Source organism: Pelodiscus sinensis, chromosome 27 (genome assembly GCF_052426305.1).
Source record: "Pelodiscus sinensis isolate ZL-2025 chromosome 27, ASM5242630v1, whole genome shotgun sequence".
Lineage (NCBI taxonomy): Eukaryota > Metazoa > Chordata > Testudines > Trionychidae > Pelodiscus > Pelodiscus sinensis.
In genome coordinates, this window is record NC_143078.1 from 7,474,040 (window position 1) to 7,486,253 (window position 12,214).

Below are 12,214 nucleotides of genomic sequence, written 5' to 3' on the forward strand. Positions count from 1 at the left end.
AGGAGATCTGGTTTTGTAGCTCTACTTCAGGCTTATCCCTAGTTAACTGGATAGTAGGGAGGGGTGTGGGATAATCAAGGAGTAAACTCTGCCTCAGCTGTGGGTTCCTGTCCAGAGTGCCTAAGGAGGAAAATGTAAAGCTGCAATCTGATGCAGGTTCTAACGAGGGTTCTCCCCTGGGGGAAGCTGTCTGTGCAGCAGTGCTTGGCTAGAAGCCTGTGCCTCATGATATGCTTGGGGAAGGGAGTGTTCTTCTTGGTGTAACTTTCCCAGTGCTCCTCCGCCCTGCCCTGGGCTGCTGTGACCCGAAGCTAGTGAGCACTCCCGAGTTCAAAGCATGCCGTAACGAAGCTTTAATTCCCAGCCAGACACAGGTATGTGGGAAGCTATTTTTGTTTGGTCTTGTGGGGTTTTTTGGCCAGCAGGATGGTTGTTCATGCCTTCTTTACTGCAGGGCCCTTTTTTCAGGCTGCTTGCCAGTGTGACTCATGCCTTTTTTTTTTCTTTCCCTCCTCTGTGCTGTTCCACCTGTTAGTCCCAAACCACTGTACACCACAGCCTGCTCCTTTTGAATTGCTCCCACCCTGTTTCCCCCCCTCAGCCTTTCGAATACAAAGGCCAGCTAACAGTTTTTTTTGCTTTGGGACTGTGGGCTAAGAGAGGCTAGTCGGCAGTAGTGGCTGGGTGGTTATTCTGGGCCATGATTCAAGTTCTCCAGTCTCTTATTTGCAGAGTACCCCGGGAAGGGGGTGGGGTTAGGAAGAGCAAGCAACAGTGACTTTCAGAGGGACTGCTCTGCCATGTGGCTCCTCCCAAAGAGAACTTGAATAGGGTGGGAAGGGAAGGCAGTTCATTTAATCGCATGCCTTGGGCGCAAATTTGTTGTGCAATATTGATTGTCATCTCTGCCTCCTCAGGGGTGGCTTTGAAGATTTGGTGGAGCTTCTGTGATTGCTTTGCTGCTCCTAGAATGTGTTTAAATTTCATGCTGCAGAGCGCCTCAGTGAACAAAGCGTATCCCTGCCGCCGTGGGGGAGGAGGGGTGGGTCTCTGCTTTCTCTTGGTTGAAGTATACTGGTGTCCCCAAGAGCTAGCTTTGTTAGCCACGCAGTTCTGTCATTCACACACCGTAGGTTATCCTCTTGCTCTGTTTCTTGAGGTGGAGAACCTCTTTTGGGTCGGGGGGCTGCTGACCCACAGAAAAATCAGTTGGGGGCTGCACACAAGTGAGAAGCAACCCCCCGCCCCCGCCAATAAAAAAAAAAAACAACCCTGACTGACATGGCCCTTGACTGAGAGGGAGGGAAGACACTCCCCACATTCCCCTCACGCACCAGAGCCTGGGGGGCCCAGGCCAGTTGATTTTGTGGGCTCCAGCTCCACAGGGTTGCTGCAGGGGTGGAGCACCAGCGTGGGTTCCCCAATGGTGGGGGGAGCCCTGAGCCTCGGGGCCGGATCCAGGCAAACTAGGGGCCAAATCCAGCCCCTGTGCCTTAAGTTCCCTACCCCTGTTTCGCTGGTGATAGTGTGTGCCAGTGGGACAGGGTCTCCTTACCAGCCTGCTATCACGTTATTTTAATGCAGAGTAGATGGCATGTGAGGATGTGACTTCATAATGGCTACCACTCTTTCAATCTGGCTGTGGATTAGGCTTTAGGCCTTCCGGCACGGCTGCAGGAAAAAGGCCCTATCTTTGCATCGTTTCTTTTTATCCCAGTATAAGCACGGTTCTGGGAGTTGAGATTCCTGGGTTCCAGTCCTGGCTCTGATATTGAGACTTAATCTCTGTTAGGCGAGTGAGGGAACAACGGTACCTCAGTTTCCCTGTTTGTATTGTGGGGATTGTATTAGTATAGTGCAGGGGAGATGAGAATGGTAAGCATTTTTCTAGGCGAAGAAGCGGCTGTGGGAGCCGCAAGGGCACAGGTAATGAGACTTGGGATAATTGCGTGTGTGTACATGTGCAGAATTTTATGAAATGCTGTTCAGGCTGTGCCTTGGCTCATGGCCCCAGCAGTGTTTGTGTGCAAAGCCCTGACTCTGCAGGCAACCGACGAAGCTGCTTTCCTGGGGTCCACATGGCCCTTGCTGGTGGTGCACGGAGAGTTGACTGGGGGTGGCTGCGTCTTTCCCCTCCCCTCCCCCCATCTGAGAGGAAGCGAACCTCTGTGGGTGTGAATTGTGAGTCCGGCTTTATGGAAAAAGTGGACTCAGGTACGTTTTTGGCATCCAGGCCTGACAGAGGCAACAGGTTTGCAGAAATTTGTGGTGTTCACAGTGCCCAGAGCCCACACCCTCCCCCCACTCAAACTCTCTTCTCTCAACTGCCAAAGGCTCTGGGAGGGAATTTGACGTGGGGAGGGCAGGCTCTGGGAGGGAGTGGGGTGCATGAGAGGGTGTGAGGGGAGGGAGTGGTGGGTGTCATACTTGGGGCAGCCCCCTCTGGCAGTGGCTCCAAGGGGGCAGGGTCTCTGGGCACTGCTGACAGCCTGCTGCCCCTGCAGGCCCCCTTGGCCTTGCTTGCCACCCAGGAGACTTAAATGCCCTGCCTCCTCCTCCCCTCCCTCTGCCCCGTAACCCAGCAGGGCTAGAGTAGCTCCCTGTCACTTGTTCCCCACCGCTGCTACAAGTCCCTGTGGCTCTGGGGCAAGTGGCATCTCTGTGCACTGCTCCTAGCAGCTGGGCTACAGGGGTGCGTGTGGCAGGGAGCCGTGCTAGCCCTGCTGCACTACCAGGTGTGGTGGGACCCCGGGGCATTTTAAGTCACTCAGAGGTGGCAGGTGGGCAGGGAGAGCAAGGGGCACCAGCAGATGAGTTTTTCTGGTGCCCAGCCCTGGGCCAGGAATATTCCTGATTCCGGAGCACCATGGGCCCATGTAACTTGCTGGTGATGTTGATGGTGGTGTCGTAGGCAATTGATGGAGCAGGGTGTTTAATGGAGATTCCTCTTCTATGGTGCATTTGATCCTAGAAAGGACTCGCATTTGGTGCGCCTCACAGGACCGCATCAGGTGGGAAAGTCGATGTTCCTCTTAAAGGATACATTGAGGTGCCACTGGTTGGACTAGATCCCTAGAAATCCTGGCTCTAGCCATGAGACGCTCGTTCGCCTGCCTGTTGATTAAAGTGCATGTGTCTGTTGTGTCCTATCAACACCCTCCTGTGTCATTCAGGGGGCTCCCCACCTATTTGCTCCTCCATCTACAGTCCTGGGCAGGCAATTGGAGGTAGCTTGCAACTACGAGCCAGCTGGCGTCTGAGCTCTGGAAGGGGAGCAGGGACACATGGGGCTGACAGGGCCTAGTGTACTGGGCCCAGCTGGAAGACAGGAAATCGCTGTTGCTGTGGTAGCTTAGCAGCTGTGTTCTTAGGTTTTGCAGTCGCCTGGGCCAGCTCCTTTCTCTGCCCTGCCTCCCTGAGAAGCCCATGAGAGAGAGGACAGAAGGGTTAACATGAAGCAGGCAGAAGAGAACATTGCCAGCTATCTCTGCGAGACTTGAACCCTCCCGTGCCTCAGCGCGCTTGCTGGGGCCTATGAGCCTGGGGAATGTGTCTACACTGCAATCGCTGTAGCTCTGCAGCCCATGTGTGGACGCACTAAGGCTAGATTGGGGGAGTACAAGCCTGCTGAGGGCCCTGGCTATGCACTTGAGCAGCTCCACTGCTGTTTGTTGGAGCAAGCTAGGGCAAGGATCACTTGAGCAGGGTTGCTGATGTTGCAGTAGCAGCCAAGATCTCTGTGTCCCAGTAGCAACAGGCCACGTGAGTCAACCCCATAATGTATTAAACCCTGTTGCTTCCTAAAGCATCCTGGGGTATGGTAGCCTCTCGCTGCAGCCCATGGGGCATCTCTGCTGATGGGCCTGTTCCCATCCCACTGCAGTCACTGTCAGCCTCTTGGTGGCGGGCTGGTGGGTTTCTAATGGAGCTCCAGGAAACCTTTGCTTGGAGAGAGGTGAAGCCCAGGGCAAGATGGGAGAACACAGCTGGACTAAAACATCTGGCTTGATCTCACTCAGTCGCAGTGTCCTGAGATGACTTCCTTCAACAGAACCAATTCCCAGGTAGAAGTGTGTCCGCCCGGAATTGGACTCCCTTAAGGGACAGAGCAGTGTTCCATCTACTGAAGCACAGGGAGCGGTCGTCTCTGACTATTATTTGCTCCACTGTCCTGGGCTGTTGCCACTTGCTAAGACCCCAAAGCAAATGTTCAACTGGCTGCAAAAGTACCATGAGCCTTGGTGCACCCAGTTGTGTAGGGACCATGTTGTCTGCATGACTGTCCCGTCCTCCGGCAGTTGGCAGGCTTGTTCACAGATGCGTGTGCTCTCCCTCTCTCCAGTCTAGGCAAAAGGCTGGGAAACAGACTGTAGGAAGTAATGGTGCAGTAGCCAGGACATGGACTAGCTGGGCTCTGCCTTCGTTCTCAAGACTTTCAGGAGTAACTGGTGATTTAGGGGGGAATTGTGACACCTTAAAGGGGCCTGAATTGCAGGAGGGTAGATGCTCAGGATGGAAAACCAGGCCACTTTTAAAATATTCTGAGTAGGCCATCCAAAGGCGCTCCTCATTTCTGAAAGCTTCGCCTTTCTCTCTAGCTGGAGATACACTCTGAATTTGCACCAGCTGCAGCTTCAGGGCTTCCTGTCCTGGAGACCTGACCCTACCACAGTGGATTTCCCCCTTTCTATTTTAAGTGCTGAGTTTCATGCACCCAGAGGCTCTGAAAGTTCATTGGTATGTGTCAAGTGGCCAGTTCTGAGTGCTGGTCTTGTCTCCTCTTCAAGCAGTGATGTGAGCTCCAGAGCGCTGCTTCATTTAACTAGGAGTAGAAGCAACGACGGAAGCAAGAGTAGGAATTTTATGTGGATCTGTGACCTCCCTGAGTGATACCATAAGTGACTGGTGTCTGCAGGGGAGAAGGTTCAGGGGGGACCACCCAGAGGAACAAGGAGGGGACATGAGGGGCACCCCATTTAGCAATTAAAATTTTAGCAGGGGTACCAGGGGACGGTGCACTTTGACTGCTACCAGGCATCACCTCTGAGTGATGCTGTGTTTTTGTAGGTAAAACACTACTGAGGTGGTGTGTGTGCAAAGAACAACCCATCGAGTGTAGTAGGGGTTAACAAAGGCTGGGAGCTAGCAATGTGGCCATGAAATGTGGATCGTGGGAGGCAGAAAAACTGGTTTGACCAGTTTTCACTTTTGGCGACTTTTGTGGCCAAAGCATCCCAGTGTAAATCTAGCTTGAGATGGGGGCCAACTAACTGGTTGTGCTTTGGAAGTAAGTGGGAAGAGAAGAAATAAGGGAGGGAAGGAAAAGGAGGTCTGGACTGGAGAGAGATACAGGTCTGCTCTGCACCTAAAACTTAGGCTGATCTAGCTGTGTTGCTCAGGGGGGTGAAAAATTAACACCTCTCAGACACACAGCTAAGCTGACCTGAGCCCTTGTGTAGGCCTCACTAGGTTGACAGAAGAATTCTGTTGGCCTAGCTACTGCCTCTCAAGGAGGTGGTATTACCACAGCAGTGTGCCGTCGCTGTAGCATCACGTGGGCAGCGGGTACGAAGCGGGGAGGAGGCACTACCCACCCACTCTCTGTCCCCTGCTTCAAAATGGCTACAGGGCTGCCATTCACCCTCCCCATGCTCCGAGGCTGGAACCGTGCAGCTTTCCTGTGCCCTAGGACTAGGGAGGCTCAGGAAGGGAGCTGGAGACCTGCCTCTGTAGTGAGGGGTAGTTTGTGGGGGGAGGAGGGAGCTAGAGCCATGCCCCTGCGATGGGGGAGGCTTGGACCCTGCAGAGGGCAGGTCCTCCAGTGGAAGAGGGTTGCCTCACCCACCGCCCATGCCACAACAGCATAGCGGCAGCGCCCCATCTCTGCTGTTCTATGCTGGTTGTGTGGACCTGCTTGGTGTTCCCATCCCAGGGGATATTCAGTGGAGCTGGCACCTTCTCTGGGCCAGTCTGGCCAGGATGTTTCTCCAGATGAGGAGGGAGGGAGCCTGAGGTCGGAGGAGATGGCAGGGGGTTGCAGCCATGATGAGGAAACTCACTCCAGGAGCGAATTTTTCTCCCCCAAGTGTTCACAAGCCTCCAAGGGGCACGATGGGTGGGAGGGCCTATTGCTTTGGTTGCTTTATTCACCAGGTAGGCCTCCTTTGACACTAGTTTGGGCTTGCTGATTTTCCAGTTCCTCCCAAGAAAGGTCTGAACAACGTCCTGGGGCTGTATCAGTGGCCCTTTATGGAGTAATTCAGTCTGTCTTGCTTTTGTGCCTTTTTCCATCCTTTGTTGCTATGGGTGACGGGGACATTCCATGCACTTGCTCTCCCATCTCCCAGCTGAGCTCACAGTGAGGGTGTATGTGTAGGTTGAGTTAACATGGCACGGTCCGGCTGGGGTTCGATGGGACTCAAGTATCTAGTGCTCCTAGAAAAAGAGAGATCCATCTAACCCTGTCAGGGAGAGTGATTTTTATTAATATGTAGAATTAATTCTGCATGAAAATGTGGTATGATCTTAGTGCAGCACTAAATGCTCTAGTCATAGAGCAGGAACCACATAGCAGCAGCAGTGTAAGCTTCATGTGTTTGCCTGCCTGCCCCCCATATCCCTGTTTCAAAGGCCTCAACCCTGCCCCGGTTGGGTGCCTTTTGTAGAGGCAGAGTGCAGAGACTTGGGTGCTATTCCTGACTCTGCCACTGACTTGCTGTGTGATCTTGGGTCAGTCACTTCAACCCTCATTCTACTTAGACTGTAAGATCTTTGGGGGAAAGGTCTCTTGCTGCATGAACATACGGCACCCTTCACAGAGGGGTCCTGATCTCTTCAAAGTCTCTGGGCACAAGTGTAATACAATAACGTCAGTGAGAGAAGAGTGACGCTTCATTAGCTTCTGCTGAAACTGCCAACAAATGGGCACCTGGGAGAGTAGCTTTTTTATGCTAACAGCTGTAAAAATTTGGTCTCGTTAAGCTATCCTTGCAGAGATAATCTTTGTCTGCTTTGGTGCTGTTTGTTGTGATCCTAATGGCTTCTGGTTTAAAAAAAAAAAGGGGGGGGGTTGTTTTAGTTTTCAATAAAAGTTATTTTGGGGCCAAATGGCAAAACCACTGTAAGTCCTGAAAATAGCCAGGGCTGCAGGTGTCATCTCTTCAGCAATGAGTCAGGCTGCTATGTCTTCAGATATTTAGGGGAGTAACCTGCAGTTGACTCTTCTGTTCTCTGCCCTGCAGTCCAGAGGTTTCGGGGGCACTTAAGACACACCCTGAAATACCTTTGGGGGGCAGGTTTACAAAATGATATCCTGTTGCATCACCCTGGGAGGGCAAGATGCTATCACATGCAACTGGGAGGATGGAGTTTTATGAAGGCTGCCTCTCCAAGTCTGAAGTGCACCTGCCGTAGGACTTTGATCCTTAAATGTAGTTAATAGTGTCGCAAGGCATCTTGGCCACTTTGTGGCGCAAGCCAGGGTAGAAAATGATCTGAATCCAGCTAGGATTGGTTTTCCTGCTAGAAATGTGGGCAACTTGCCGAGATGCACGCTCTCGTCCTGATGCACAAATGAGCACCTGTCATTGTGATCCTTAGAAGAAACCCACAAATCAACTGAAACTTCCTATGCAGAGTCACCCCTCTGCTCTGGTGGAACTGAAAGTGCCATGTCATGCTCTCGGCGCTCTTGAGAGATTTACACAGAACTCAACACGTCGGCTCACTAACCCGCAATAACACGTGTGCAGGAGGGGAACGGTAGAGGTGAGCCAGGGAGGCTGCGATATCTTGCAAAGTACAGCATAGCGAAGATGGCGTCTGTGGCTCTGTGCTTCAGTGAGTAGCCTTTGTACCTTAGAAAATCTTTAAGGCCTAGATCCAAGGGAGCAACTTAAGCATGTACTTAAAGTTAAGGTGGCCTAAATGGGTGCTACTATTTTGAGAGAAACCAGGGCATTGTAAAATGCATCATAAAATAAAAAAAACCTTACTGTGTTAATGAGACCACTCTTTCCCCTTTGCTTGGGAATGTGGCATTTGCTAGTGAGGCAAGAAACCCTCTTAGGCAGATTTTCAGCTTGCTTGTCGGGGTCAGCTGCTGGGTTAAAAGCTGTTTTTCAAAAGGGCACTGTTGAATTATGGAACAGGCTGGGGCTAAACCTGCTGTTGCATAATGTTGGCATCCCCAGCCTCTCACAATCTCCCTCAATCCACCCAGGCAAGTTTGTGAAGGTAGGAACTTGCCATGAAACTGCTTCCTCTCCTCCGTCAGGGTTTTATTTCAAGTATTTTATCTTGCAGTGATTTTATGGGCTGTTGTCTCCTGAGAGTTGCTCTGTGGGACAGGAACGGCTATTTACTCTATACAAAGCCTTCCACAAAGGGGAGCCAACCTGATAGACATTTAGGCGTAATACGCCAGTACAAGTCTTTAACAAACTTTTTTCCTGCTCCTTTGAAGCTTCATTGCATGTAATTTTATAAAGCTCTGCCTTGTTCCCTGGTCCTCTGTATTTTGTCTTCCTTCTCCCACACTTCCTCCCCTGCCCCCTGTCTCTTGTAAGGAAGACACTAACCCAGTAATAGAAACCAGGCACTGAACTATCAGTGACTTCTTTTAAATGTGACTTACGCACCTTCCTCCAGGGTTCTAACATTATTGGTTCTCTAAGTAAGTGGATTCTGCTAATGAACCCTCATCCTGTTACCTTTGAGGGAAGTCAACTGAATTGCATAGACTAGGGAGGAATGAGCACCAGTCCTGTTTTGATTTTTTCCTGTGCAGTCTTGTTCATGGGAGTTCAGGGCCAGACATATCTCCAATCCTTGATAAGGGTGCTACTGCAGTACAAACTAATGCACTGACTTAAGGACAGTGTCAATTTCATCGATATCAATCAAGAATAACTCCACTGAAGTAAGCAGTGTCCAGGCACGGTGAAGCCAAGCGCAGCGGGCTGGGAGAGGGCAGTGGGTTGGAGCGGAGCCGGCCAGTGGGTCGCTCCAGTTCTTGACACCACAGTGAGTGTGAAGGGATGACCCTAGCTACCACTCCATGCCAGATAGCCCAATGGGCCCATCCAAAGGATGGTTGAGATGGCCATTGCAAAAGCGGGGGGAGTGGAGTGGTTGCCCTGAACCATCTTATGGCTGGGATGGTTCTGGAAGTAAAGAACAAACTGCAGAACTGAGTCCAGGAGGATAGAAAGAAAGGCTAGAGCAGTGTTTCTCAACCAGTGATACAAGTACCCTTAGGGGTATTCGAGAGAAGTTGGGGCGGAAGGAGACGTCGACACAACTGAAACTTGGAGAAAACTGAATTTTTTTGTTTGTTTTACAGTGGTTTATTATTTTTGTACTTTTTACACCCAAAAATGTCATCGCCTGCCTGGCTACGATTAAGTTGTTTAAACAAATGTGTGGCAGTGGTAGAGAAAAATTTGTCTGAAAACTGTAGGTACTGGGGGGTTCTTATTTTTTTAAAGGGGTACTTTATAAAAAAAAAGTTGAGAAACACTGGGATAAAGGCTCTAGCACAGAGCAGGACACCATTGTGCTAAGGGCTGTACTAAGTTCCTGCTCCAAGGAGTTCATAGTAAAAAAAATAGACAAAACAAAGGAGGGTGGAGAATCCGAAGCGCTGAGAGGTGAAGTAAGGGACATAGCTGGAACCCCAATCCAGGTATGTTGATTCACAGCTAAATGTCTCATCTGCTAGGCTGCACTGCACCTACTCAGCTGTTGTTTTACATGAGCCAAAAGAGATCATTTGGCTTGCATTGTGATTTCTCCTCCTCTTTCACCTGTCAACTAGACACGAGTCTTCATGCCCTTGATTATAGAGCCCTTGCAACAAATGAAATGGATCCAACAACGAAGGGGGCCTGACAGTGGCATATAGCTCACCTCTGTGGGGAAAAAACAATCCAGTGTTCCTTTTTAATGAGGAGCAGGGCAAAGGCGTTTAGCATATTGGCAATGTGAAGATAATGCCTCAGTGAAACTAATCCTGGGCCACATCTTGTATCTTTTGGGTGCTGAGCTCTCTTGACACTGTCCCTAGATGCAGTTGGGTTTGGAGGATTGAGTCGCAAATGGGCACAATGAAGGTGAAATATTGGATTTAAAAACTGAAAGAGGCACAACAGTCCCTGTCCAATGGCATCCAGGAAATTGAAAGCTGCCCGTTATGGCATAGATAGTATTAGTCCTTTTCTTAACAATGGCAGGTGATGCTCAAACTTGTCCGTGCAGGTGGGCAAGGGTGGGAATAGAATGAAAGGCTGGGACAGATGTTGTTGCTGTCTGAGGAAGGAAGAGTGTAAACCCCTCTCTTCATAGCTTCTGCCTTTGTTGTCCAAATGGGACTACCCCACTGAGGAGGGGTAGTAAAGTATCAGGCTGCTGATTGAGAGGGGTGTTTCAGCCAAGGCAAATCAGCAGCAAATTCTGCGATGCCTGACCTGAGAAACTCAATTGCTCTGCATCCCGACTGTGTGGGTGGGCTGTTATAATGAGCTTTCCCATGAATTATGGCTCTCCACACAGCAGAGTCTCCTAACTTCCATTTTAAAGCCAGGGTCTGCTAATAAAAATAGTGTCAGGGTAGCTAAAAGCAGCCGTGTGTGTCCTAGCACGATAGGCTGCCCTGAACCATATAAAGGGACAGAAAATGGTCCAGAGAGGGATGGGAACCTGATAGTTTTGCATAAGGAATACATTTCTGGGGGGATATAAAAAAGTAATATAGTGGCTGAGGTCTATTGGGTTCCCTAAAAACCAAAAAGAAATGTGGTGTCTTGAGGAAATGTTTTGCTTACAAACCTCTCCCAGGAGCACAGTGAGTTTCAAAAGCAGAGTGCCCTGTTGATAATAGCAGCCAGGTGAGAAAAGTGATGGTCAGATGGGAGTGCCTAGCTTTAGCAAGACTCTGTGCTGTGGATTCCTTTCAGCTCAGTGCCTGACCTTCTGTTTTTTAATCACTTTGCTGTATCTCTTCTATTGCTCTTATCTTTTCAACGTCACTAAGGTTTTCATGCTGATATGCCACTAATTTATTGCCACCTTGATAGGATTCTCTTTCTCTGCCTCTTCCATTTCTTTTGATGGCAGACTTATGATTTCACTTCTGCTTTCTTCAAATTAAAGGCCTCAGTAGTGGAAGCAATTCTCTTGTGCAAGATCCTCATTCTCAATCACAGCATGCGGTCTCCTTGCTTGTTCCTCCATTCTGGTCCAGGGACTGTTGCGTTCATCTTGCAGAATGCTGCTTCTCCTGGATCTCTTCTGTTTACACATTCTGGCCTGCTCCCTCCCTCCCTGGTAGATCCATGTGTGACTCTCTTTTCACCTTGTTTATTGAGCTTGCCTCCTTTATGGCCTTGAATTTCTCTGTTCTGGCAGGGGCAGAATACAACCTCCTATTTGTTCATCATCCCTTTCTTTGAAGAGCTCTGCTTGATGCTCATTTAATGATGTGCTTCAAAAGTCAATGAGGATTTAAAATATTTTCATTGGAGTTCATGTCTACTTCACAGACCTTCACTTCTTCCTTTCCTCAATTGGTCTTTCATTCCCTGCCTCTGTTCCCTCCCCCCCATGTGGGGTGAACCATTTGTTCAGCCTGTGTCATCTCCCTTAGCTTCTCTATACCTCTGTCTCAAAAATTCTCTTGATCAAAGGTGACTGTACCAGTCTTGCCTTTCTCCTTATGTTTTTCTCTAGCTGTGTAGCAGTTTCCTTGAGGTATCCAACTACACTGCATGCTGTATTTGCTGCTGTCAAGTAAGTTTGACAGTATTAAAACATTTGCACCATCAGTCTGAGGTCAGTGGCCGTCAGCAGGGGTAGGCGACTTTGGAACCCACCAAAGCTCTGCTCTTTCCCTGGAGGATGCCGAGTCACCTACCCCTGTTAATGAGCAAAGCGAGGGCTGTACCCTCTTTCCTTTTGATATTAATCAGTGTCACTCTGTGCATTTTGCAAATGGTAACAGTGCGTCCAGGCAGCTCAAAGTCAACTTTCTTATGCCAGAGATGCTTGGAAGCCAAACAGCGCAGGCCTTCTGCTGGGCTTTCAGAAAGGGGGTGCAGCTCCTGTTGCAACTGTAGGGGGTAAGCAAAGCGGTGTCTTAGCAACCCCTTACATAAGGATCCTGGGGCAATACCAGGGATGGATGCTATGGCTCCTGCAAGTCATTGATGTGTGGGGC